At 37.5% G+C, this 26942-nt stretch overlaps 1 pseudogene; it reads right to left on the bottom strand.

Moving 5' to 3' along the window:
* Window positions 1-210: 210 nt before the first annotated feature.
* Window positions 211-5745, bottom strand: LOC125262027 (annotated as a pseudogene).
* Window positions 5746-26942: the final 21197 nt, after the last annotated feature.

The raw sequence follows: 26942 nt of genomic DNA, 5'->3' as shown, positions 1-26942 counted from the left end.
TAAAAATATATTAACATAAGGATTACAAACCTCTTCTAAAACTCTGATAATAATACACAGAGTGAAAGTACTTTTTCCAAAAGCATTTTGCTGGCGTGAAGTAAAAATGACACATATTAAAAACAACTGTTGTTCAGTTTGGAGTTGTAGGACATTAGCATGTGCTAATACGCATGTTAACTGTTCCACTTTTTATACTAATGTGTAAGAAAAGCCACTTGACATAAACTCAACAAAAAGCTTCATTTCAGCTGTAATGTGTCGATCAAGCACTAAGATCTCTCTGAGGACATTTTAATTGTCTCATACACAGATTCCTCTCTCTTCAATGAAGTCATGTAGACATGGTTGTCATCATTTGGTTCATGCTTTTCTCTCCTTCTGTCAAAACAGTAATGGTAGAATGTGTGGCATTAATGACTAATACAAACATTTAATGCTATAGAAATGGCCATCTAACATTTTTTGAGTTTATGAAGTTCTTACCGTAGGGCGACAGTCAAACAGGAAACAAAGATGACATTTACAACAGCTGAAAGGGTAAAGAATATCCAAAAGGGTGGACAAACTCCAACTTACTAAAAGATGAGAAAAATGAGAGAACAATAAAGGACATTTTCATATAAGAAGCCATATCCACAATTATAGTGAATTCATACAGATGTTTTTCATAGGCTATGTGCGTGAGATTCTCACTGACACATTTAATGGTAGCGCTGATGTTCCTGAAACTAGCAATGGAGACGGTGATGATGCTGATGGTGTTCTCTGCTGAAAAAGCAGTGTAATATTCACTGTCAAACATTGGCCAGTGTATCTGGGGTAACGACAAACCACTGCTGACACACATGCAGGTCAATTCATCACCCCACACCAAACAACAGGATTTTAGGGGCATCTGAAGAAAAATTATAAGTTTATTGCAAAGATGGTCTTTATCAACTTACTTCAAATTTGAATGTATGTGTCATAAGTGAAATAATACATACGTCTTACTTCAAGGATCACAGTACTTTAAGTAAAAATGGCTGTGCAGGTGAGTTTAGTATTGTGATGTTCAGGCTCAGGATGGAAAGTCATTATTGAATAGTGCTCTTCAGGCACTCCAAGAACACTAGGTCTAATTTCATCTGGCATCTTCACCCTGTCCAAACAATATCTGCTGAGGTATTCATACAATCCCCTGGAACTTTGCAGGATATCTCGGCCTTCTTTCCCACTGTGAGATGTGGGACATTTATAGTTGGTTCCTGGGTGAGCTCTAAAACACAATTGGAATCAGAAATGCTATAAACTAATCTGAAGGTGTATGCAACTTTCTCTGCTAAAAATGATTACATACAAATACACAACCAACCTTTTACAGTAATTTTTTACTGTCTGAGGAAAGATATGCACTTTTTCTTATCCCCACTCCAGTCTCAAACTGTATTCACCATCAGATTCACACACAGTTTCTGCCAATCTCATGTTAATCTTGAGTACATCTAGAGTAACAATGCATCCTTCATATTTCCGAAAAGTCTTTAGTTTTGTCATATTTATAAAAGATAGATATGCTAAACCGAGTCTTTCCGAGCTCCTGGAGTAATTTTTGCTGTCAGTGCTGTGGGTGGAGCTAAAGAGTCACGAGTGCACGCAGCTTTTCTGTAGAGATCGTCTGCTAGCTGCGACATCATTATAAATAAAAAGGGAACAAAAACGTTCATGTTGTTTGCACGCCGATTGCCAACAAAACACAGACATCTGATGCAGCTTTACTCACCACCCGCGATCTGCAAATCCAGCGCCGAACTGGGACTTGTTTACAAAGTATTTGTCACCGAAATCCCGGGAACAAACAAACATACATATGCAACTCCGTTACTGCCCCGGAAAAACGCTCCCTTGACGCTGGGTTCTTTGGGAAGCTGAAAAAGGTAATCTTTCCCTCACAACCAAAAACACACTCCTTCGGTGACAGCAGCTGCGTCTCATTTCGGAGGCTGCGTCCTCCGGAGGTCGCATTTGAAGGCAGAATACTTAATATCAATAACCGTAATAAAATTGACTGATATTCATTGTGAGGTGTAAAATACTGTAATTTCTTTCTTACGTTGCAATCTAATGGTTATTTTTCTTAAAAAAAGTCTTAAAAAGACTACCTCGATTATGTATGCATGCAGCCTTCAAAGGGTGCAGCCCCTGAATCGGGACACAGCCATTGTTGAAAATTCTCTTGGCTTCCGTATCCCGAACGAAACGCGTTGATGGGCGTGCTCTTGCTCCGGGTGATCTGTGTGCACGCGAAGTGCCGGTACAAGGAATTCCGCTCTCTTTTGACGTCATACAGGAGACACTCAAAAAAAAAACTCTCCGAAACCCGGTCCGAAACACGTCATACATCTAACTCGTGTAACTCGTTTTCTCATCTTTTGTGCCCCCTTGGATATTCTTTACCCTTTCAGCTATTGTAAATGTCATCTGGGTCATTCTGTGTCAAATCAACCAGAGGTCCACGGCTCAATTTTTTTTTAAATTTGTTAATATTTTTCTGTAGTAAGACGAACATAAATAGCATTGAAAGCCAAAATATTAAATGTCACAGATGTATATTTACTCGAGCTGATAGAAAAAAATGAGATACATGTCTAGTTTCAACATTATTTGTTCTTCAGATATTCCTCTAAAGGTATCAGTTGTATGCAAAGTGACCCACATTTGGTTTTTGACCACTGAAAATGTGTACAAATTACCAATTTACTAATGGAGCCACATTAACATGTCCATATCTCTGGGATTGAACCATCGAGGTGCTTCAAAATGAAGAAACTGTGATAGAAATATAGTTTATGCCAACATGAAATGTACAGAAAATGCAAACTAAGGATGCTCAGGTCAAAGACCATGTAGACTTACCCAAAAAGTGCTTAACACAGGAGAACTAATAGTCATATGATTAGCTTAGATCATTACAAACAAAGAACAAATCACAATGAAGAAGGCAATGATTTTTACTCAACTGTAAGACTTAAATGTGCATGTATCGTTCTATTCATTGAGACTCACTCGGTTGTTGTGACCAGAGGTCTCCCGGCCGTAAATAAAACTTAATTTCTGCAAAGAGCAACTAAAGTGTTGTCAGGTATATGCTGCGCAGCTAAGGAATAGAAGTACTAAAGATCCAGCTACACTCAAAAGACAACAAAAGTAACAGCTGAAGTGTGATTGAGTGATAGTAGCTTCTTGATGGGATGCCGTCACCATACTTCAGGGAAGTATTGGATTGTATTAGAAGTATTCAGGAATTCAGGGAAGAAACACAAGAAGTGCTTTTTGCCATTTTTTAACTGTCACCGCATTCCGCATATAATATAACAAAGATTGCTAAAGTCAAAAGAGTTTACTAATAGACTTACCAATCTATGTGTAAAAATAAAATAACGATCCTGCCAATCTTTCTAAAGTAATTTTTACACCCCTGTAAATCGACTTCAAATCTCAGGTGAAAATGGTCATTTTGACTCCCCTCTACAAAATAGTGGACTAATCAGTAAATATACCTCTGTGACATTTAATATTTTGGCTTTCATCCCTATTTATGTTTGTCTTTCTACAGAAAAAAATTATTAACAAAATCAAACATTTGAGCCAGGGAAGTTTCTAAAATTTGGTTGATTTGACATGGAATGACCATCTTTGCTTCCTGTTTGACTGTCGTCCTACGGTAAGAATGTCATAAACTCAAGAAATAGATTTTGTCTGGCCATTTCTATAGTCTTAAATATGTGTATTAACCATTGTGTACTGTTGCAGGTCAGTTTGTTTTGAGTTGTCAGAAACATCAGTTAACCTATTTTGTTTTTGTTGTTTTTTTTTTTTTTCTTGAAATTGTGACTTTTTCTCATTTAGGGCCATGAACATGCAAAGTTTTAACACGCTGATGTGTTTTGACATATGCACACTAAATTTTACACACAGCTGTGTGCAGAATGCTAAACCCCTCCCCTGATGATGACATCATTTAATGCCATTCTAATAACCTCAAACTGTGCTACACAATATACTTATACTTTTATAGAAATTAATTTGATTGTCCACAATGCACATGATTTACCTTATCAATGGTTTTATTCATTTGAGGAGTGTTTCAAGATATTGAGAAGAGATTAAAGTTTAGAAGGGGTTTTATTTGAGAATAACATTTTTGTAAAAATAAGATCAGAAAAAATAAAAGAAGTTCAATCAAAGTAACTGTGGAGCAGGATGACTGCACAGGTCCTTAACACATAAATAGCTCTTTAAGATTGAACAGGGCGCATTATTCCAGCAACGGTTAGCTGTAGGGAGGAATAATGAAATAAGTTATACTGATCATCATAATAGTGTGAGAATAAATAAATTTAGAATGTTCAACTTAAGGCAAAAATCCAAATGAGTCAATTCATATTACCGTTTAACATGAAATTATAGTATTGTAAATTATAATTGAAAGTATTCAAAAAAATAGACTGCATTCTTACGGGAAAAGTTGATCTCCAAACAGTTCTCAGTTTGTGAATTGTTAGGTTCTCCAGGGCACCAGTTGGTGTATAAAAATGCACTTCCATCACTCCACATCCACTGTCCGTCCTAAAGAGTGGAGAGAGTGAATACAAAGAGTGCACTACTGTAGTCAGACTTAGAAATATCTAATAAAGTTCTGGTTAAGTCAAACCATCTTCATTAGAGACTTTGCCTTTACTGTTTTAAACAGAATTTTCAGTTTACACAAACAATTTACACACAGTTGAACTTACTTGTACACCATCATGAGCACCAACCCAAGAACGTGTGTCAGAAGAAGGCAACAGACTCAGCAGGAAATTTTTTTCCAGTTTATTACGCACAGATGCGAGATTCGCACCAAGACTTTGACAGTTTCTCTAAAGAGACAGATTTTTTGTCAATACAAAATCTAATTTGTTTAGTAAAAAGCACAAGTTTTGCATAAAGCATAAGACTTTTTAAATATTTTAGACATTCGCAAACAAAGTCTGCACTGATTTTTTTTTCTGCACTGTTTATTTGCTCAGTATCAGTTTTATTTATTATTTATTTGCAGAAAAGAAAGTTTTACTATTAAAAACAAAACAAAAAAAAAACCAAAAAAAAAAAACTTACCATTCCCTATATATTAAGTGTCTTTAACCAATATGTACTAACATTTAAATCTATCTATCTATCTATCTATCTATCTATCTATCTATCTATCTATCTATCTATCTATCTATCTATCTATCTATCTATCTATCTATCTATCTATCTATCTATCTATCTATCTATCTATCTATCTATCTATCTATCTATCTATCTATCTATCTATCTATCTATCTATCTATCTATCTATCTATCTATCTATCTATCTATCTATCTATCTATCTATCTATCTATCTATCTATCTATCTATCGTTAAAGAAACCTAATATAAAGTGTGACCAAATTACCTTGTAACTAACACATTACCTCTGCTCTGATCCAGTTAGCCGGCTGAGAGATGTACTTGTAGCATCGGGACGTAAAATTTGTCCATCCAACTGGGCATGTTTTGGTTAAATCAGCTGCATCCAGTACATAAACATTAGGGTTCTTGTAATATTCACAGCAAAGAATGTTTTTTTTTTTTTTTTTTTTTTTTTTTTTTTTATATAAAGGTTTTTTATATTTTTATTTATGTAGCTTATTTTCTGTTTGTGTGATTATGTGCATGTACTGTAAACCCCTCATTAATCATGCAAATATTAGTCAATGGAATGCTGTACATTTTAAATAGCTTTGTTACCTGCTGCATTCCCCATGGAGATGATGACAAAAAGAAGCAGAAAACTTCTCAGCATTGCCATGATGAACCTGAAATGAATAAGCAGGAAAAGTTAGATGTCTGCATGCACACATATGCTGGACACTGGGGATTCTCCAATGCAAACCACAAAAATACTTCAGGTAGAAAATGTATTCAGTAGGTCTCAGTTGCAAAAACTCACCTTGGTTTTCAAGCTGTTGCCTTCAGAATCTCAGAGGAAGATTTTGTGAAGTTCCAGAAACAGCCGTGCTTTTATAATATTTCAAATGTGTACAGGTTAAGTGTTAGATTAATTTTCAGGTAGACTGATCTGAATCCTCAGTACTAGGAGTCATCAGTTGAAAACAGGTGCCTCAACCTCTGTGATGTGTGGCAGCAGCAGTAGTGCAAGATATCTAGGGAGAATGATTAAGCCGACACAGAGCCTGTGTACCATAACATTCTTGAAGGAAGAAGGGTCATATTTATATACACAAGATCAGGCAATAAAATCCAGGATGTCCTGGGCAACCAATCATACTCAAAGATCAAACTTTATAATATGGCATATTAAGAATTATAGTAACAATTAAGAGAGATCAAATGATGTATGTGCTTGTCTTGAGTTCCCGTTTGCATGCGAGTGTATCAGAGTTCAAGGTCTTCTTCACTGAAAAAAAAAGTAAAATTTTTCTTTTGCAAGTTTTTGCACTAATATTTTTAAGTAAATTTCACATGTATGGAATTAACTAAGTTAAGTAAAATTAACAAAGAGAATAAGTAAATTTAAAATAAGGTCAAATAACTTACTCATTTGAAGTTTACTTTGCTATACTCTGTTTCAAGTACATTTTACTCACTCTTTGTTTGTAAATTTTTACTCAAACAATGTAGCACTGAAATAAGCCATGCTTTTAAAGTGTATGGTTTACTTATAACAGTTAAGTAAACACAGTAGACTTTGTTACACTTTGTAAGATGAAAAAATAACTACAGAATATATAATGAGGTACCCAAACGAACACAGACACCTCAATATGTGGTACACAACACACAACAGTGACAGTGACAAGGACCCATTTACTCAAAAATCCACTGTTTGTTACCACCTATATTAAATGGGTCTTTGAGTAGAACATTAATTCCATAGGTCATGAAACAGGCTGACAGAAGACTGTTAAGTCCTGTATACTTCTTTTAAAGGGGTGTAGGGACATGGCCAGAGTAAAGGCGGGGAGACACTGCTTGAAGTCAATATGTTGTATTTATTGACTCAACACTTGCATTTTCACAAAAAAAAAAAAAAAAAAAAAAAAAAAAAAAAAAAAAAGAAAACAAACAATAACAAAACACATGAAACCCGGGACACTAATGTTGACCCTCCTCACGGAGGCCCCAACCAGAAACTGACTCTAGCAAGCACAGTGAACCATTTAAACTCAAGAGTCAAACCAAATCATAAATCACAGGGGAAAAGAAAAATCATACATATACATAAACACATAAATAAACTCAATTGAAAATCAAATTCAAAATAAATTAACAATCAATAATACCAAAATAAATACAAAAAAAAAAAAAATAAAACAATACACTTATACATGCATTCAAATAAACACAATGAAACAATGACCCCCTGCTGGTACTGTTAAGTAGACTATGCCTACACTACCCATAATTCCTTTGAGTTGCATAAAAAAGGAAACAGGAAGGCCGCACTCCCTCTTAAACCCCCACCCCCGGAACCATGCTGCAGCCATGATCCCAGAAACAAAAAGGTAAGAAAATGGAAGTTGATAAACTATAAATAAAAGAAAGAAAGAAAACTCCTGGTGTCTTTTTTCTGTCGTCTAATGTGCACCTTAGACTAGGAAAAATAACCCAAAGTAATTTTTAAACAAACATTTATACAAATAAACCAAAAAATATATATATATATATATATATATATATATATATATATATATATATATATATATATATATATATATATATATATATATATATATATATATATATATATATATATATATATATATATATATATATATATATATATATAAACCAAAATAAACAGGATATACACCCAAGTTATGAGCAATTAGGGGTAACCTGGAATCTTCACATCTTCCCCCTCCTCCAAGCTCTCGCAAGGAAGGCGCGAGAGAAAGTCAGCGGTCACATTTTCTGACCCTGGTCTATGTCTCACAATGAAATGGAAAGGTTGCATAGCCAAACTCCAACGAGTAACACAAGCATTGGTATCCTTCATTTTGTCAATCCACTGGAGTGCTCTATGGTCTGTTTCTACTACAAAATCTCGTCCCAACAAATAGTATTTAAACGAATCCAGAGCCCATTTCAGTGTCAAACACTCTTTTTCAATGACAGAATACCTTGTCTCTCGAGGATACAATTTCCTACTCAAATAAGCAACAGGATGTAACTCACCTCCCTGCTCTTGTTTCAAGACAGCACCCAAACCCACTTCAGAAGCATCTGTCTGAAGCACAAACATTTTCTCAAAATCAGGACTGTACAAAACAGGATCAGTTACTAATGCATGCCTCAAATCCTGGAAAGCTAGTCTAGCTTGTTCAGTCCACCGAATTTGATTTGGGCCTGACTTCCGTGTCAAATCTGTGAGTGGTGCTGCCCTAGTGGCAAAATGAGGGATAAACCTCCGATACCACCCAGCTAATCCTAAAAAAGATCTAACCTGCTTTTTTGTGCTTGGAAGTGGACAGGTCTGAATAGCTTGTATTTTCTGGATCTGGGGTTTAATAACACCATTACCTAATACATAACCTAAATACTCAGTCTCACTCTTGGCTATTGAACACTTGACAGGATTGATAGTCAAACCAGCATCCTTAATTCGCTGAAACACTGTTTCCAGATGATGAAGATGCATCTTCCAGCTATCACTGAATATTACTACATCATCAAGATAAGCCGCGGTAAATTCATCTAAATCCTGTAAAACAGTATTCATTAACCTCTGAAAGGTAGGGGGAGCCCCGTGTAATCCAAAAGGAAGGACCCGGAAATGCATAAGACTGGTAGGGGTACGAAAGGCAGTCAGTTCTCTAGATTCAGGAGCCAAAGGCACCTGCCAATACCCTTTACACAAGTCTATTGTGCTGATGAATTTTGCTTTTCCCAACTTCTCAATAAGCTCCTCAATACGGGGCATTGGAAAAGAGTCAAATTTAGATACAGAATTTAAATAACGAAAATCAATGCAAAACCGCAAGCTCCCATCCTTTTTCGGTACCAACACAACGGGGTTACACCATTCACTTTGAGATGGTTCCACAATGCCCATCTCCTGCATTACCCTAACCTCCTCAGTGAATGCTGACACCATCCTTTCTGGAATACGATAACTCATTCTTTTTACTTGAGCATTAGGTTTCAACACAATCTGATGCTGAATGAGAGAGGTACAACCAGGGGTACTCTTAAACAGTTCTGGATCACATAACTCTTGAATTTGTTTTTTCTGCTCCCCTGATAAATGTTCAAGGTTAACTGAGGAGGTATCCTGGCTAACAGATAGGTACTGTTCTTCTACCTCTTCTTCATCTTCCACTAGCCGAATCAAATTCACACTTGCAGACTCTTTCTGTGGAAACCATTCTTTCAAAAGATTAATATGTAATGTTCTGTGAGAACGTGACCTACCAGGAGTAGCAATTTCATAGGTTGCAGGACCTAGCTTCTTAGTCACCTTAAACGGACCCTGCCATTTACCCAACAACTTGTTCTCCTTCGTTGGAAGCATAACTAACACCTGCTGACCTATTTCAAAGGGCCGCTGCCTTGCTTTCCTGTCATACCAGCATTTCTGCCTACGCTGTGCTTCTTGTAGGTGTTCAGCTGCCAACTTGGTCATTCTCTCCAATTTCTCCCTCATTTGCAACACATAATCAATGACATTCACCTCACTAGAGGACTGTGAAACTTTCTCCCAAGACTCTTTCAGCAACGACAGAGGACCCCGTACATCATGGCCATACATGAGTTGAAAGGGAGAAAAACCTGTAGAAGCCTGTGGAACTTCTCTATATGCAAAAAGTAAGTAAGGTAACCACTGATCCCAATCAGATCCTGTGTCACTCACAAATTTTTGAAGCATTTGAACAAGGGTCTGATTAAATCTTTCGACGAGACCATCGGTCTCAGGATGGAAGGGTGTGGTCTTCAAACCTCTTATCCCCAGCAATTGATAAACCTGTTGCAACAATTTCAAAGTAAAATTGGTTCCTCTGTCTGTCAGTATCTCCTGGGGAAACCCCACTCTAGAAAAAAAACTGCACTAAGCAAAAGGCCACCGATTTTGCCTTAATGTTCTTTAATAGGAAGACTTCTGGATATCGACTTGCATAGTCACAAATTACCAGCATATATTTGTTACCTGCTTTACTCCTTTCTAGAGGGCCTACAATATCCATACCTAGTCGTTGGAAAGGCACCTCTATTACTGGCAAAGGCATCAAGGGAGCTTTTGGAGGACCACGAGGGGCAGTACATTGACATTCTGGACACCTCTTACAAAACTCAGCTATATCTTGGGTCATCCCTGGCCAGAAAAAGTGTTTACTAATTCGATGGTACATTTTACGACGGCCCAAATGACCGGCCCAGGGGATTGAATGCCCCATCTTCAACACCAAGTTACGCACCCTCAAAGGAAGAACCATTTGTTGTCTGTTTCGGGACTTACGATACAGAAGTCCATTCTCTAGACAAAAAGTAGAACCTTTAAAGAAAACCACCTCTTTGTCTTTTTCTACATTTGTCATTCTAGAATAAATGGAACCAGTTTCAGAATCAGTTTTCTGCAGTTCAGACATATTGTCAGGGATTTTGCCACTCTAAATTAAGGTTTTCTGAACCCCCTCTATCGGTGATTTGCACCACTGTTCCCTGAAACTTGTCTAACCTCTTCTCTGCTTTAGACTTCACAGGTTTTACTGGATGGGATGCAATATCACAGTCATAAAAAGGAAGGCATTTCAAAGATTCTGTCTCATTCACCTCCTGGTTTTGTTTAGACTTTGCACGAGTCAACACCACGTTACAGGTATTACTTGGCTGCAATAAGTCCATTAACAGAGGAAAATCATGACCAATGATCACAGGATAAGGCAATTTTGGTGCTAGCCCCACTTTCATTAGGTACGTTTGCTCCTTAACCCCTAGATACACTTCAGTGGTTGGATAAGACAGTTCTTCACCATGGATACATTTAACCATAACAGGGCCATTGGTTTCCCCAGAACATTCAGATACAAGATCAGTCTCTACCAAAGTTTGAGTGCATCCTGTGTCTACCAAAGCTATAACCTTTTTACCATTCAATTCTACAGGAATTGTGACATCACTGGGCATTGGAGTAATGCTGGGTTCAGGTTTCAACAGCCGTGGAACATAACAGACATTGGTAAGCTTTTTATTCAAGTTTGGACACATTGGTTTCTTATGGCCTATCTGGCCACAACTAAAACACCTAATAGTCCCAACTGTAGGTAAGCTAGACAGTTCTGTTTGTTTCACCAGTCTCTCACCCATACTCTTACCCCCTTCTAGCAGTAAGGTCGTCTTACGGGAGGAAGGCTTGTCCCTTGCGGTCTTCCACTGAGCAAAACTCCAAGGCTCAGTCCTTCGCCTAGCTGCCACAAAGACATCCGCCAGCCTGGCGGCCTCCTCAGCAGAGGTTGGATCATGCTCTTTGATCCAAGTTTGCAGTTCAGGACACAACATTCTTAAGAATTGTTCCAAAATGACACTCTCTGCAACCTCATATACAGTCTTTTCTGCAGGTTTCACCCACTTATAGAACAAATCCTTCAACCGAACGTACAATTCCTTAGGAGTTTCTTCCATCAGCACCTCCATAGAACGAAACCGCTGACGATAGGTCTCAGCATTGATAGAGTATTTCTTCAATATTGCCTCTCTCACCTGCCCATAGTCGGTCGCTTCTTCCACATCCATAGCCACATAAGCAGCCCGGGCCTTACCAGTGAGTAGAGGAACTAGTCGAATAGCCCAATCTTCTGGAGGCCATTTGCACACTGTAGCAATTCGCTCAAAAGTAGTCAGATAATGCTCAATGTCATCCATCTCACTCAGCTGCTGCATCTTTGGCTCTTTCAATGGACCCCCAGCAGTTGGATATCGAATTCCATCAGAATATCTGGAAGAAGTACCTGGGCCCTCACTCTCCCCTGGTAGCAGATGACCCAGTGAGGTATGTTGACTTACTTCTCCCTGCAGTAGGCAAAACTGATGTTGCAAGGACTTCAATCTCGTTTCTTGCCGTACATTTTCCTGTTCTTGACGGACTTGCCTTTCTCTTTGATCCACCAGGAACTTCTGGAACATATCCTTGAGCTCAGCAATATCCTTAGAAGAACTCCCAGAGGGATCTGGTTCCTTGACACCTCCACTAGCCCCTTGTAGTTCTTTCCCATCCTCTCCAGGATCCATCTGCACTGGTTTCTCAGTACGTGCCCGTTTTGGTGCCATCACACTTGAAGATTTGCCACAGCAATGCTCCACTTCTGGACGATCCCACCGCTGCCACCATAATGTAGGGACATGGCCAGAGTAAAGGTGGGGAGACACTGCTTGAAATCAATATGTTGTATTTATTGACTCAACACTTGCATTTCACACACCAAAAAAACAAACAATAACAAAACACATGAAACCCGGGACACTAATGTTGACCCTCCTCACGGAGGCCCCAACCAGAAACTGACTCTAGCAAGCACAGTGAACCATTTAAACTCAAGAGTCAAACCAAATCATAAATCACAGGGGAAAAAAAAAATCATACATATACATAAACACATAAATAAACTCAATTGAATATCAAATTCAAAATAAATTAACAATCAATAATACCAAAATAAATACAAAAAAAATAAATAAAACAATACACTTATACATGCATTCAAATAAACACAATGAAACAATGACCCCCTGCTGGTACTGTTAAGTAGACTATGCCTACACTACCCATAATTCCTTTGAGTTGCATAAAAAAGGAAACAGGAAGGCCGCACTCCCTCTTAAACCCCCACCCCCGGAACCATGCTGCAGCCATGATCCCAGAAACAAAAAGGTAAGAAAATGGAAGTTGATAAACTATAAATAAAAGAAAGAAAGAAAACTCCTGGTGTCTTTTTTCTGTCGTCTAATGTGCACCTTAGACTAGGAAAAATAACCCAAAGTAATTTTTAAACAAACATTTATACAAATAAACCAAAAAAATATATAAACCAAAATAAACAGGATATACACCCAAGTTATGAGCAATTAGGGGTAACCTGGAATCTTCACAAGGGGTCATGAATTGAGAAATCAACTTTTCCTTGAGCTTTTGATATATACTGTAGGTCATTGTACTATGATAATTTCCTGTAAGTTTCAGAACGAAAAACATCCTTGTTAGTACAATAAAAGCTTTTATTGACACCAGGCCCAGCGAACGACTGCTCCTAGAATGTGCCTATCTATGTCACGTTCTTCTCAAAAATATACTTAAAATTGCACTTAAATATACTTGACTTGTACTGACAGAAAGGTCTAAATATTTGGTACATGTACTCAATATACGTTAATAATACGTTTTCTAAGTATACCTGGCTTGTAGTTGTGTGTAATATTTTGATTGAGTAGCCACATAGTTTTAACATTGTTTGAAAATATTGATATATAAAGAAAATAGATGTTCTTTATATCTGAATTTTTGTCTTGGCTAGTCCAACAACTGTGAAGCTTAGGGGGTGTTGTTTTGATCATCATTCTGAATCCCACAGTCTTTGAGAAAAATGTGATTTTCTCAGCTTTTTGTTTAAATTGTTGCTTTTTTAAATTAAAATTACCCACATTCAAGTGTTGGAAAAGGATGCACAAAACTTGAATAAAATGTTTTTCAAATGCAAGAGTTCGTGGAAAGTATAGTTAAAGGTATATTTCAAGTATAAAAAAAATGAATACATAAATAGGAACATACTTAAAGTGCAAAAATAATATATAAATAAATTATAAGTGTTATGTTATGTTTACTTAAAGAAAACTTACAAGTATACTTGCAGTATAATACTACTAAACTAGTAGTTTACTGAGAGATACTTCAAACTGTACTTTCATAAACAAAAAAAATACTAAAATTAAAATAGAAACTACTACTTGTAAGTACACTTGTTGTACAGATACAGTACAAATGAGAAATGTAGTTGTGAACTTTTACTAATGTTACACCAGTACACTTAAACATATACTTTTATATACAAAAATTGGGCCAAGTTAGTCCCAAGCAGTATCAAAATAGTACACTTATTAGTACACAATAGCACACAAGCTTACTAGTGCATTGATATTAGTATACTTACTAATATTACAGTAAGTACAGTAAGTAATATTACACTTACTAATTACACTTAAAAATATATTTAAACTTTACTTAAGTATACTTCTTTTTCGTATGGGTATACTACATTATAATATATAAGCCTATATACTATGACTATACAGCCTATATACTGTTGCTATAGTAATGAACGCAACTTTAAAGCGTAAGGGCCGGTTCACACAAAACGCATTTTTCCATTCCACTATGATAGTTTTCCATTGTTTTTCAATTTAAACACACGTTAGACAGACAGGGTTGACCTTTGCGCTCACGTCCATACAATTGCAGCGTCTCGGTCATGACACGTGTTATAAAAATGCTGCGCTCAATTTAAAATAAGTTCAACTTAAAAAAAAAAACCTCTAGACCTTGCGTGTTTTTCCTCTTCACTGACCAGGTCTCGCGTTTTTAACTGCAAAAACGTGCTCCCTTTCAGTCAGTCGCGTCACGTCCTGACCTACGAATCGGGATCTCGCTAGAGAGGCCAATCTACTTTGAGTGTAACTAAAACAAGCTAATGCACATTGGCATGCGATATTTGCACCAGCTGCACCGCTCTGCACCACGGGCATTTAATGAGCGTTGCATACTTCAGCTTTTTGCTTTGGAGCCGAGCAGTTGTGTTGTTCTGCTTCAAGTCTACGAACAGAGTGTTCAAATTCGAGTTGTTCTTCAGGGAATAAGCCTCTCTTTTTCTTTTTGTTGGTGTTAGTGTCACGACACTGCAACGCGGTTAAGCCTCTCATTTGTTTTCATTTGAATTTTTCTTTGCCTTTCATTGAGCAAGAACTCAAAGGCTGTTCTCACAGTTGGTGACGGAGCGCTATTATAGAACGCTTCTCTGGCTTTCTCAAACTCTCAGGCTGATAGAAGACTGTCAATAGAGTCTTGAGGTACCAGACAAGACTTTCTGTTGACAGGTTTGCTGGGTTGCACACACAAACGGATATCTTTTGACATGATCCGGCATCCGGGGCTGGATTTGATATTTCTGACGTGGAGATTCCATCCCATCTAACACTATATTTATTTATGCCAAACATTTTATAACACACCTCTCCATGATATGAAAGTTTTTGATCTTATTTTTACTTTAAGTGCTACCATTTTTACTTTTCTACTGGCCAGTGACTATCCATTATGAAAAAGAAGCTTATTCAAGTGTGCTATACTTCTTTTAAAGGGGTCATGAATTGAGAAACTTTTCCTTGAGCTTTTGATATAAGAGGTCATACTATAATAATTTCCTGGAAGTTTCAGAACTAAAAACTTCCTTGTTAGTACAATAAAAGCTTTTATTGACACCAGGCCCAGCGAACGTGCCTATCCATAGATATCATATCTATGTCACGTTCTTCTCAGAAATATTCTTAAAATTGCACTTAAGTATACTTGACTTGATACTGACAGAAAGGTCTAATACTGTTCATGTACTCAATATACTCAACATTAAAACTGCCGCAGGATAAAATTTACCCATGGCGGTAATTCAAATGTAGCCTACATAACAGATTTTCAATAAAATATCCAAGTCTCCCAGTCATTGACTTTTACTAATACTGTGTTATTTACAATCATCTGTTGTTAAAATTGTTTAGATAAAACCAGATTTAAAAAACAATCCATTTATACTTAAAACCACAAGCAGGTCAAATTTACCCAAATACAGTATAATTCCTTTATTTTTGTGCTGTGTTTGAGCAACATGTAGGCTTACTGTAAACGGTCACACAACACATGTTCAAATAAAGATGTTTTAACCTACTCATAAATGTTCAAACTTTGGATTATTTATTAATTTTTGTTTTGCAATTTGTATCATGTACTGTTTGCTACTATGTTGCCATTTATTCAAGTCTGCCTATTTCTGATCTATAAACATTTTTTATGATTAGCCTAGCAAGTTTATTGGTGTTGTTCTCTTATTCAGATTATAAATGATATAACTAAACAAATTAATAATTAATTAGGTGAAACTGTTTCCTTGAAATTGTCATTGCATCATACATGCTATGCAGTGCAGTGAAATATTATTGCTCATTATTGTCTATGGGTATTTTAAACTTTAAATAACATGGATTAGCTGAATATGTGATTAATGACATTTTATTATAATATTACAGCACCCAAATATGTATTTATTTCCTCCTAATTCTCATTGTCATTGCAGGCTGGTTTAGCCTATTCACCAAAAAGTGATTAGTGTAGCCTTAAAATAGCATAAAACAACAGGACAAAAACATAGTTGATGACTAAAAATAATCATTTGATGACTATAGACATTTGTGAAGACAGTGGCATAATACAGTGACATAATGTTTTTTTATTGCATGGGTAAAATTTACGGTTTTATGTATACAACGACCCCTGGTGGTTCTAGTGCTAAAAATATATTAGCAATATCATACGAGTAGCTGTGCGATATTGGCTGTATATTATAATCACAGCGTGCTGATATAAAGCCATATTGCACGGCCACAAGTGTGATATTGCGTTTATGTAACAGTTCGGCGACACAAGTGTGTAAATAAATGAAAACAACAACGGAGTGTCGTTAAAAATCTTTTTTCGCGCAGAAAAAATACTACCTTCCGCCACAGATTCAAATCTCAAGTTGACAGTTTGACCAAGCCTCTGTTACTAATTCTGAAATGTCACTTTAGAACTAGTAACGAAGGAACGTTGAGTCCCTCCACTGAAACCATATTGTACAGTATTTGAGAGAGACAGATATCGAGCGAGCGAGCAAGAGAGAGAGAGAGAGATTGCCTGAGCGAGCATTACCTGTGTGTCTGATAACATTCATTCTTCAGGTCGATGTCCATAATATTATATCCATTATAAAAATCCTTTTGAATGTCCACTGAGGAAAGCGATCTTTGTATTTGTCCTTTTTACAGCTAAGGGAATTTTCCATAACATACAGCGCTGAAACAACGTCCAAATTCTTGCCACTGACTCATTAAAAATTTTGCCGCCATCTAATGGCGTATTAATGTAACTTTCACTCAATCCATATTACTTACTAACAAATGAGACCCTTTAACAAATGAGCAGCCGCTGCTCTAATACGGACATTTTTTGGCATTATTGGGTGTGTTGTTATTGTTCATTCAAGCGTGACATTTTGGCACGCGTCTTTCTGTGCATCGTGACAGACATTCACAGACAGCGCGTTCTCTTTTGGCGTGCTTAAATGATTTAAAAGCATTTGCATGAATAAGAGCGTGATCATATTTTGTAATGATAGCCAAGGATGACATAAAAAACGGATGCTGCGTTTGCGTTAAATATTTTTGACATGTTAAACTGGAAAATGTTGACAGCACTGATTTTAACCCAATTTTCTGTTTAATGAACACAAAACCAATTCAAAGTCAACTCTTAACATGTCCAAAATGTCATTTTTTACTTAATTCTTGGCATAGCGCCTTCCATGTTCAGTCACAACTGCATGTCGTCCATGAGAGAGCTCACGATAGCTCTCTCTGCTTGCCTGCTGCGTCACGTGGTTAGGTTGCGGTGCATTCAAAAACATATTTATTAAACAAAATACAAGTTATTTCGAGTCATTTAACTCAAGTCAGAGTCAAGTCTCAAGTCATGAATGTCAAGTCAAAGTCAAGTCAAGTCTTTTATTAAAATTTGTCAAGCAAGTCTCAAGTCATGTGCGACTTAAGTCTGACTCGAGTCAAGTCATGTGACACGAGTCCCCCACCTCTGGAAGGAACAGACCATTTTCAGCGAAAACAGGCAATTTACCATTGAAAAAATATGTTTTTTTAAAGCTTTTAAACAGTTATAGCACCACCTATGGTCCGATCTCCATTAAAGTTGGCATACTTCTTTAGAGTTATATGCTGCATGTGCTCGCTTATTTTAGTGAATTTCTGAGTTTTCGGTTAGGATTTAAAGGATTTTTTTTTTTAAAGATTTATTTTTGGCGTTTTTGCCTTTATTATGATAGGACAGTGATTAGACAGGAAGCGAAGTGGGAGAGAGAGAGGGGGATGGGATTGGGAAAGGACCATGAGCCGGGACTGGAAAAATTTGACGGATTTAAAGGCTTTTGAATATATTTTGCCACACCCATTTTCTAAATGACCTTGTTATAGCGACCCAAAAGTTCTGCTCTGGTTTTGTTCTGATCAGGCGAAAAACCTAGGACTAGTTTGCGAAAGTAGGTTTTTCACATATTCGCGAATAATTAATGAATGATTTGATTGACAGCATTGGTTGGGGATTTCCGTAAAGTGATTTCTACCGAGGGTGAACAACCCCTCCGGAACCACTCTTCCTCCCAAGGTGGCATGTTCAGTTCTCCCGGTGAGGTAGGATGAGAATCAGTTGAATACAGGATCAGAGACAACAATGGTGGAGTGTACAATGAGTCTACACACAGCAGAGGAGGGCTTTTGCAAATTTTTTATTTGCAGCTTCTAGAGACAGAGCAATTTTCAATGCATTGTCAAATTTGCTTCTGCCACAAGACATATTTGAATTCTGTTGTCATTTATGCCACACACAATCCGATCTCTCAGCATCTCCTCTAGCGTGGCTCCATAAATGCAATTTTGTGTCAATCTTCGCAGCTCTGCAACATGTTACAGACTCTTCCGTCTTAAGCTTGGGACACACTGCACAATTTTTGGCTGTCCCAGATGAAAGATTGCCATCTCTACTTGTGCCTTTGTACAATTTCGTTAGGTTGTGGGTTAAAGTGATTCTTCAAGATCAACACAACTTGCTGATATGTTTTGTCTTTTGGTTTTTCAGGACTTAAGAGATTGTGCAACAAGCTTTACATTGGAGCGCCAATGACACTAATCAGAATGGCTCTCTGTCTGTCCCCATCATCTATTCCATTTGCCTCAAAAAAATGATTGAGAATCTCACAATATTCCTCCCAGGATTGACTCTTTGCATCAAGAGCTGACAAAGTTCCTATAGTTGCCATTTGCCATATCTTTTCCACTCACCTCAAGTTTAGAAAGACATCTGCTGCAACTTCCACTTCAAATCAATTTTCTGTCATCCACAATTGAACACAAAAGACGTGTATCTCCAAAAACAGAACTTTTTAATTTCAAAGGAGTGGCGACAGAAATGTACAGTTTTAGCACTCACTCGGAAGAGTAACCTCATAACTCAATAAATTAGAATGTCATGGAAAAGTTCATTTATTTCAGTAATTCAACTCAAATTGTGTAACTCGTGTATTAAATAAATTCAATGCACACAGACTGAAGTACTTTAAGTCTTCTTTTAAGTTCTTTTAATTGTGATGATTTTGGCTCACATTTAACAAAAACCCACCAATTCACTATCTCAGCAAATTAGAATACTTCATAAGATCAATAAAAAAAGGATATTTTAAACAGAAAGGCTTCTGAAAAGTATGTTCATTTCTATGCACTCAATACTTGGTTGGACCTCCTTTTGCATGAATTACTGCATCAATGTGGCATGGTATGGAGGCGATCAGCCTGTGGCACTGCTCAGGTGTAATGGAAGCCCAGGTTGTTTTGATAGCGGCCTTCAGGTTATCTGCATTGTTGGGTCTGGGGTCTCTCATCTTCCTCTTGACAATACACCATAGATTCTCTATGGGGTTCAGGTCAGGCGAGTTTGCTGGCCAATCAAGCACAGTAACACCATGGTCATTTGAACCAGCTTTTGGTACCTTTGGCAGTGTGGGCAGGTGCCAAATCCAGCTGGAAAATGAAATCAGCATCTCTATAAAGCTTGTCAGCAGAAGGAAGCATGAAGTGCTCTAAAATTTCCTGGTAGATGGCTGCGTTGACTGTGGACTTCAGAAAACATAGTGGACCAACACCAGCAGATGACATGGCAGCCCAAATCATCACTAACTGTGGAAACTTCACACTGGACTTCACGCAACATGTGCCTCTCCACTCTTCCTCCAGACTCTGGGACCTTGATTTCCAAATCAAATGCAAAATTTACTTTCATCTGAAAAGAGGACTTTGGACCACTGAGCAACAGTCCAGTTCTTTTTCTCCTTAGCCCAGGTAAGACGCTTCTGACGTTGTCTTTGGTACGTGGAATGTGACAGTTGTAGCCCATTTCCTGAAGACGTCTGTGTGTGGTGGCTCTTGATGCACTGACTCCAGCTTCAGTTCACTCCCTTTTAAGCTCTCCTAAGTTCTTAAATCGGCTTTGCTTGAAAGTCTTCTCAAGCCTGCGGTCATACCTTTCACTTGTACACCTTTTTCCTACCACACCTTTTCCTTCCAGTCAACTTTCCATGAATATGCTTTGGCACAGCACTCTGCGAACAGCCAGCTCTTTCAGCAATGACCCTCTGTGGCTTACCCTCATTGGAGAGGGTCTTGATGATTGTCTTCTGAATAACTGTCAAGTCAGCAGACTTCCCCATGACTGCTGTTGGGATTACTGACCTAAACCCAGTATTTATACCCTGAGAATGGTAATTTAAACCTTTCTCTCCTGAGAAAAACTTGCGCCTAGTGCCATCCCTCCACCGAAAATGGCTCTGATCAACGCTTGTTCGGTGGCAAACAAGACCTTTCTACTAAACGACCTCTTCTCCTCTCACAAGTTGGATTTTATGTTTATAACTGAATCATGGACACAGGTGGGAGATTTAAGTCCTTTTTCTGAATTGGTCCCCAACGATTGCTCATTTTTTAACTCTCCACATCAAAATGGTCGAGGGGGTGGTTTAGTGACTGTTTTAAAACGGACTTTCCTCTCTCGCTGTCAAATAGTTTCTATAAGGGCATTCTCTTCCTTTGAAGTTCAATTACTGAAACTTGAATGGAAGGGTCCCGTTCTGATAGCCATGATCTGTCATCCTCCGCATCCTGTTAAAGATTTTATCCTTGAAATAACGGAATTGCTGGGTTTATTACTACTAACTTTGATCGATTTTTATTAGTTGGTGATTTTAATGATCATGTATGCTGCCCGTTAAATACACTATCAAAGGAGTTTCTAACTCTTATTGAGCCTTTTAACTTGGTCCAGTGGATAAAAGATCCTACTCACATTCATGGTCATACTTTGGACCTTGTGCTCACTTATGGGTTCTCTGTCTCTGAGCTAGTAATATCTGACTCATTGTTATCGGACCATAAGCCAATTTTATTTACTCTGTCTCTCCCTGAATTAACCTTTTCATCTGCTGAAGCTCAAACTCAGTCTCGGTACTATTCATCTCACTTTAACTCTGATTTTAATGTGTTATTTAATAATCTGAGTTCACAATTATTCTTGGATTTGCCACTTCCTGATCTGGATGTCAACCAACATCTCAAGTTGCTAAATGATGCATGGCTGGACATTTTAAATTTGACTGCTCCTTTTAAACTGTTTAAATCAAAACCAAAATCTGACTGCTGGCTTACTTCTGCCAAATTCGCTTGCTTAGACAAACCTGTAAGAAAGCAGAGCGAAAATGGCATAAGGACAGACTCCGATCCTCCTACGACTCGTTTAAGGACTGCCTTCGGGATTAAAGAATGCGGTGAAGGCTGCAAAAGCTGCTTATTTTTCTAATTTGATCTCTATCAACTGTCATAGACCGAAGGTCTTGTTTTCTGTTATAAACTCTGTTTTAAACCCTCCTGTTAACCATATTCCTAATTCCTCCAATACTCTTTGTGAATCCTTTTGCATTTCTTCATTGATAAAATTTTAAATTTAAGATAGCAGCCAATATTTTCTCAAAATGAGCCTTGTGCTCCTACTCAGCCGCTTGCCTCTTGGGAGGTTTTCGATTCTATATCGCTACCCTATCTCACTGAAATTATTGCCACCCTCAAACCCTCTTTTTGTCCCCTGGTATTTTAAATTGGTAATAGAGTCTGTTGGCCCTGGATTGTTATCCTTTCTAAATAAATGTTTATTAACTGGTTCAGTTCTAACTTGCCTGAAAGTAGTCACTGTTACTCCTTTACTTAAAGAAGCCCTCTTTAGATACCTCTGTTTTAAATAACTATCGCCCAATCCCTGTGGTTCCTTTTATCTCCAAGATAATGGAAAAAGTTGTGTTGTGCCAACTTCAATCATTTTTAGAAAATAATCTAATTTTTGAGGTCTTCCAGTCAGGGTTTAAGCCTTTTCATAGCACTGAATCTGCCCTGCTGAGAGTTTTAAATGATAATTTTGTGGCTACTGATGCTGGTGACTCTGATTTTAGATCTTAGACTTATCTGCTGCCTTTGATACTATTGATCACACACTGCTACTGTCCAGATTGGAATCCCTTGTGGGGCCAAAAGGTTCTGTTCTTAACTGTTTTAAATCCTACTTATCTGAGAGATCCTTTTCTGTCAGGATTGGTGACTTTACCTCCTCTGCTACTCCCCTTGAATCTGGACTCCCTCAGGGCTCCATTTTGGCATCATCGCTCTTTTCTCTTTATTTGCTTCCTTTAGCTTCAATTCTAAGAAAGTTTGGAGTATCTTTCCACTTTTACGCAGATGATACTCAAATCTACTTGCCAATGAAAAGAAATGACCCTTCAGCTTTATAGTCTATTTTCCTGTCTCGACGAGATTAAACTCTGGCTAGCCAATAACTTTTTAACTCTCAATGACTCCAAGACAGAGGTTATTGTTTTTGGTCCTTAATAATTCCACCCTGGGTAACCTGTCTGCTTTTAATTCAAACTGTGTATGGAATCTTGCTGTTCTCTTAGATAGCCGGCTTACATTAGAAAAACATGTCTCCACTGTTGTGGCTTCGAGCTTTTTTCAGCTTCGCTTACTTGCTAAAATAAAGCATTTTTTTTATCTGAAAAATCTCTTGAGATAGCTATCCGCGCTTTTATAACTACGCGGTTGGACTACTGCAACTCTCTGCTCTACGGTATCTCAAAGACTCGTCTTCAACTGGTGCAAAATGCTCCAGCCAAATTTTTAGCGAATAGTCATAAATACGACCATGCCACTCCCATTTTACAAGCGCTCCACTGGCTTCCAGTTCAATTCAGGATCAATTTTAAAATTATTTTATTTGTCTACTAATGCCTAAATAACCTCGCTCCAAATTATCTGCCCGTTTTACTGTGTCCCTACAACCCTCCCAGAAGTTTAAGATCTGGTAATCTTAACTTACTTTCAGTCCCTTGTTCAAGGCTAAAACGCAGAGGAGATAGAGCCTTTTTGGTGGTGGGGCCGAGACTGTGGAATAGCTTCCATCTTAGAGCAGCTCCATTCCTTATCAGTTTTTAAATCTCTTCTTAAAACTCTTTTATTTTATTTAGCCTTTAATACTTGTTAATCTTTGCTTTTGTTTTGTTTCTATTATTTTTATTATTGTTTTTATTTCTTACTCATGTACAGCACTTTGGTGAGTCCTGTGGCTGTTTATTTTTAAAGGTGCTTTAAAAATAAATAAACTTAAACTTAAACTTGAAATTAAATATTCTAATAATTTGAGATACTGATTTTTTTATTTTTATTTTGATGAGCAGCAAGCTGTAATCATCAAAATGAAAACAAAAAAGTCTGGAAATATTTTACTTTATAATAAATCTAGAATATATTTAGGCTTTACTTTTTGAATTAAATTACAGGGGGGGGGGGGACGCTTTTTCATGATATTCTAATTTATGGAGATGCAACTATATATAATAACATAGTCCCCTCTTGTGGCCATTATGTGAATTGTACAACAAAAAGTATTGCAGTAAGGATTCCACATTTGCCTCTTTCAAAATCTTCAATTTGTATTTTTAGTACCTTATGTAACTGATCATAAGAGAGAAATGGAAAAAAAAAATGTTGACAAAAACAACTGGCTGAATTGGAGTAATCAAATTTATAACAAGAAATAATATAAAAGTTAGCACTCTCACAGTTTTTCATTCTGACGACAGTCAAGATGAACAGCAGCGTTTGCAGCAGCGTTTGCAGCATCTCAGACTAATGTGATGAAACAAACACAGTCACTGGAAACCAGGTCTGTTTATATTTTGCACAAATATGACAATAAGGAAAATAAACATGTATGTTGAGGGCTGTTTGTATTTGACATACAGCTGAAGAAAATAAGAAAATTTGTATTTTCGTAATAAAATTTTTAAGGAAGGTGCAAAATCATTCACAGCAAAAAAACAAAACAAAACAAAAAATGTATCTCTAGAACTGTTAAAATGATGTTGAAATAAATGATCACTTACCCGATATTTGAAGAACTCATATAACCTGATGTGACAGCAGTTTGACCTGCAATCAGATTGGTGCTGTTTTTCTTGATCTAAATCTGTCTCCAGTTTCAGCAACTCATCGCTACGTGCAGCGGGGTCTGTTGTTGCACAATACTTGTGCTACACCACCTATCCATGGGGTTATTTTTTGTTCCATTATTCATTAAATGTGTCAGCAAGAATCTCATTAGTTGGACAGAAATAATTGTCATGTCCAAAGTTTCTCTCCAGTCTTGCACTGCCATACCATCTCTGCTCTCCAACCTCCTGTCATCCTGGGTTGGACCAAAGTCCCTTTAAGACAAGTCATTTCACTTGGCGTCCATATTTGAAACGCCTCTCGGGCATCCTGGGCATCATGCAATCTCTTTGAATGGGGAAACATCAAATTCTCCAAAACTGTTCGCCAACCTTACGATTAAATTTCATATTTGAAATCAACAATGAAATCTAACAGCAACCAGCTCATAAATTTAGTTTCTAAACGCTCGAATCATGACAAAAAACTATTTTTCAGGCTGGATCAAGCTAATGCGCATGCGCAGACCTAAATGCGCGTCTCTTCTGAGGCGAGCGTCTGACTGTTTCTATAGAAACCGGTGATTCTAACGGCCACTGAAGTGACGCGAAGACTTTACCAGTCGGCGATTGGCTCTTATTTAGAAGGCGGGACTTATTCCGCCATATTGCGTGTTACACGTTCGCGTACTTGTGCACTATTCTATGACGTTTTTAAGTATAAATAGCGCGAGTAGTGCGTTCACACTGAAAATTCCAAAAAGAAAAAGTGCACTTTAAATACCCGGATGATGCACTAAATTAACGGAAAAAACGAAGTGTGGAATGTTGGACACTTCGTGCACTCAACTGTCGCAGCTTTAATTACGTAGTGGAGGGGAAGGGAGGATCAGACTCCGTTGTTAAATGACAAAATAACCTTATACAATTCACGCACTACATGGATGAGTGCATAGTGCACAAGTACATAGTGTATAAGTGCATAGTGTATAGTGCGTCATTTGGGACGCAACTTATGTTCAAAACAATAGAGGGTATGCATCGACGTCACTTTCCCGCCGAAAGCGCGCTCCCTCAGCTGGACTGAGTGGCAAAAGAACCTGCTGCGTGACTGAATTTAATAGGGGAAACTGCGAAAACTCGAGTAAAACAAACGAATTACACTAAAGGTTGGAATTGAATGTGTTCCTTGTGTTCCAACTTGTTAAATAAACCTAATCCATATTGACATGCAGCCAGGAGTCGTGTTTCCTGACATTTATATTTGCCTGATTTCGACTGCGGGGAAATACATAAAGCAAATCTGCCTGTGAATATTTTATATAACTACAATATAGGTAGGTTTAAATCCACGTAATCACTTATATCAATGTTATATCGTCATATTGTCCAGCCCTAAAACATATAGTTTTATAGTATAGTTTTTGTCAGTGTTGTTTATTGAAAAACACCCAATTATGCAGAATATAAGATGGAAAATATTTCATTGATGAGTTGTCAACATAATGTATAACAATACAATATATACGGTATGATTTTACCTCAAAATCCAACTTTATTTGACACAAAATTATAACTGCAAATCCATGTTTCTCTTTCTGGAGTCGAGTTGTTTCTGTGAATTGCAGTGATCAATTTGCTTCCTTTTTCTGTAGCTTTCAGCGGTCTTTAAAAATATACCCCAGGTTGTGTGTCAAAGCTATTTGTACAGTCAACGACAAAGCTCTTTCCCGTTTTGGATGTGTTTTTTGTGTTTTTCGCGACATTCGTGCTGAAAAACAACATGCTGCCGCTCAGTCTTTGTGCCACTCAGTGGACGGGACCGCAGTCGTAACGGTCGACGGTGACGTCACGTGCATACCCTCTATACGAGTGACACGTCTTGTGTTATTCTATAGTCTTTGGTTGGACTCAGCGATCACTCTCACAGCCTGCCTGTCATCGTGTCTCATTCCCTTGTTTGGACTATGTTCACCTCCTCAACTCAATATCTTGTCTTACGTCTTGTCTTATCAATAAACCTGTAACACTCATCCTGCATTTGAGTCCTCCCTCATAGATCCTTGAGACTAAGATCTTAATCTGCCAGGACGGTCTCAAAAATTCCACACACAAATTTAAAGCAGTCCACGCACATGTGACGATTTGCAAATGCAGATTCAACAATCCATAAATACATGTAACATCATTCATAAATGTGTGATGAAAATTAATTTGAGAACTGAATATATACATATTTGTGCAAACATTTTAAATATATTTAGGTAAGATGCATTTCGTGTGAGCATTTGGGGAAATATTTACGCTTTACTTGTGTATTTTTGAATTGTGTTTTGAATTTACAAATTGGATTTTGTAAATGTGAATTGTGCTGTGCATTTATGAATTTTGTTTTGTAAATGTATTATTTTTGAGGTTGGTCTGGCTCGATATATCCTGGCCTGGTCTCCACCTTGTTCTTGGTAGAAGACTCCATAGGGTATAAGTATAGAACG

Source organism: Megalobrama amblycephala, unplaced genomic scaffold (assembly GCF_018812025.1).
Source record: "Megalobrama amblycephala isolate DHTTF-2021 unplaced genomic scaffold, ASM1881202v1 scaffold557, whole genome shotgun sequence".
NCBI lineage: Eukaryota > Metazoa > Chordata > Actinopteri > Cypriniformes > Xenocyprididae > Megalobrama > Megalobrama amblycephala.
This window is presented reverse-complemented; position numbering and strand designations above follow the sequence as displayed.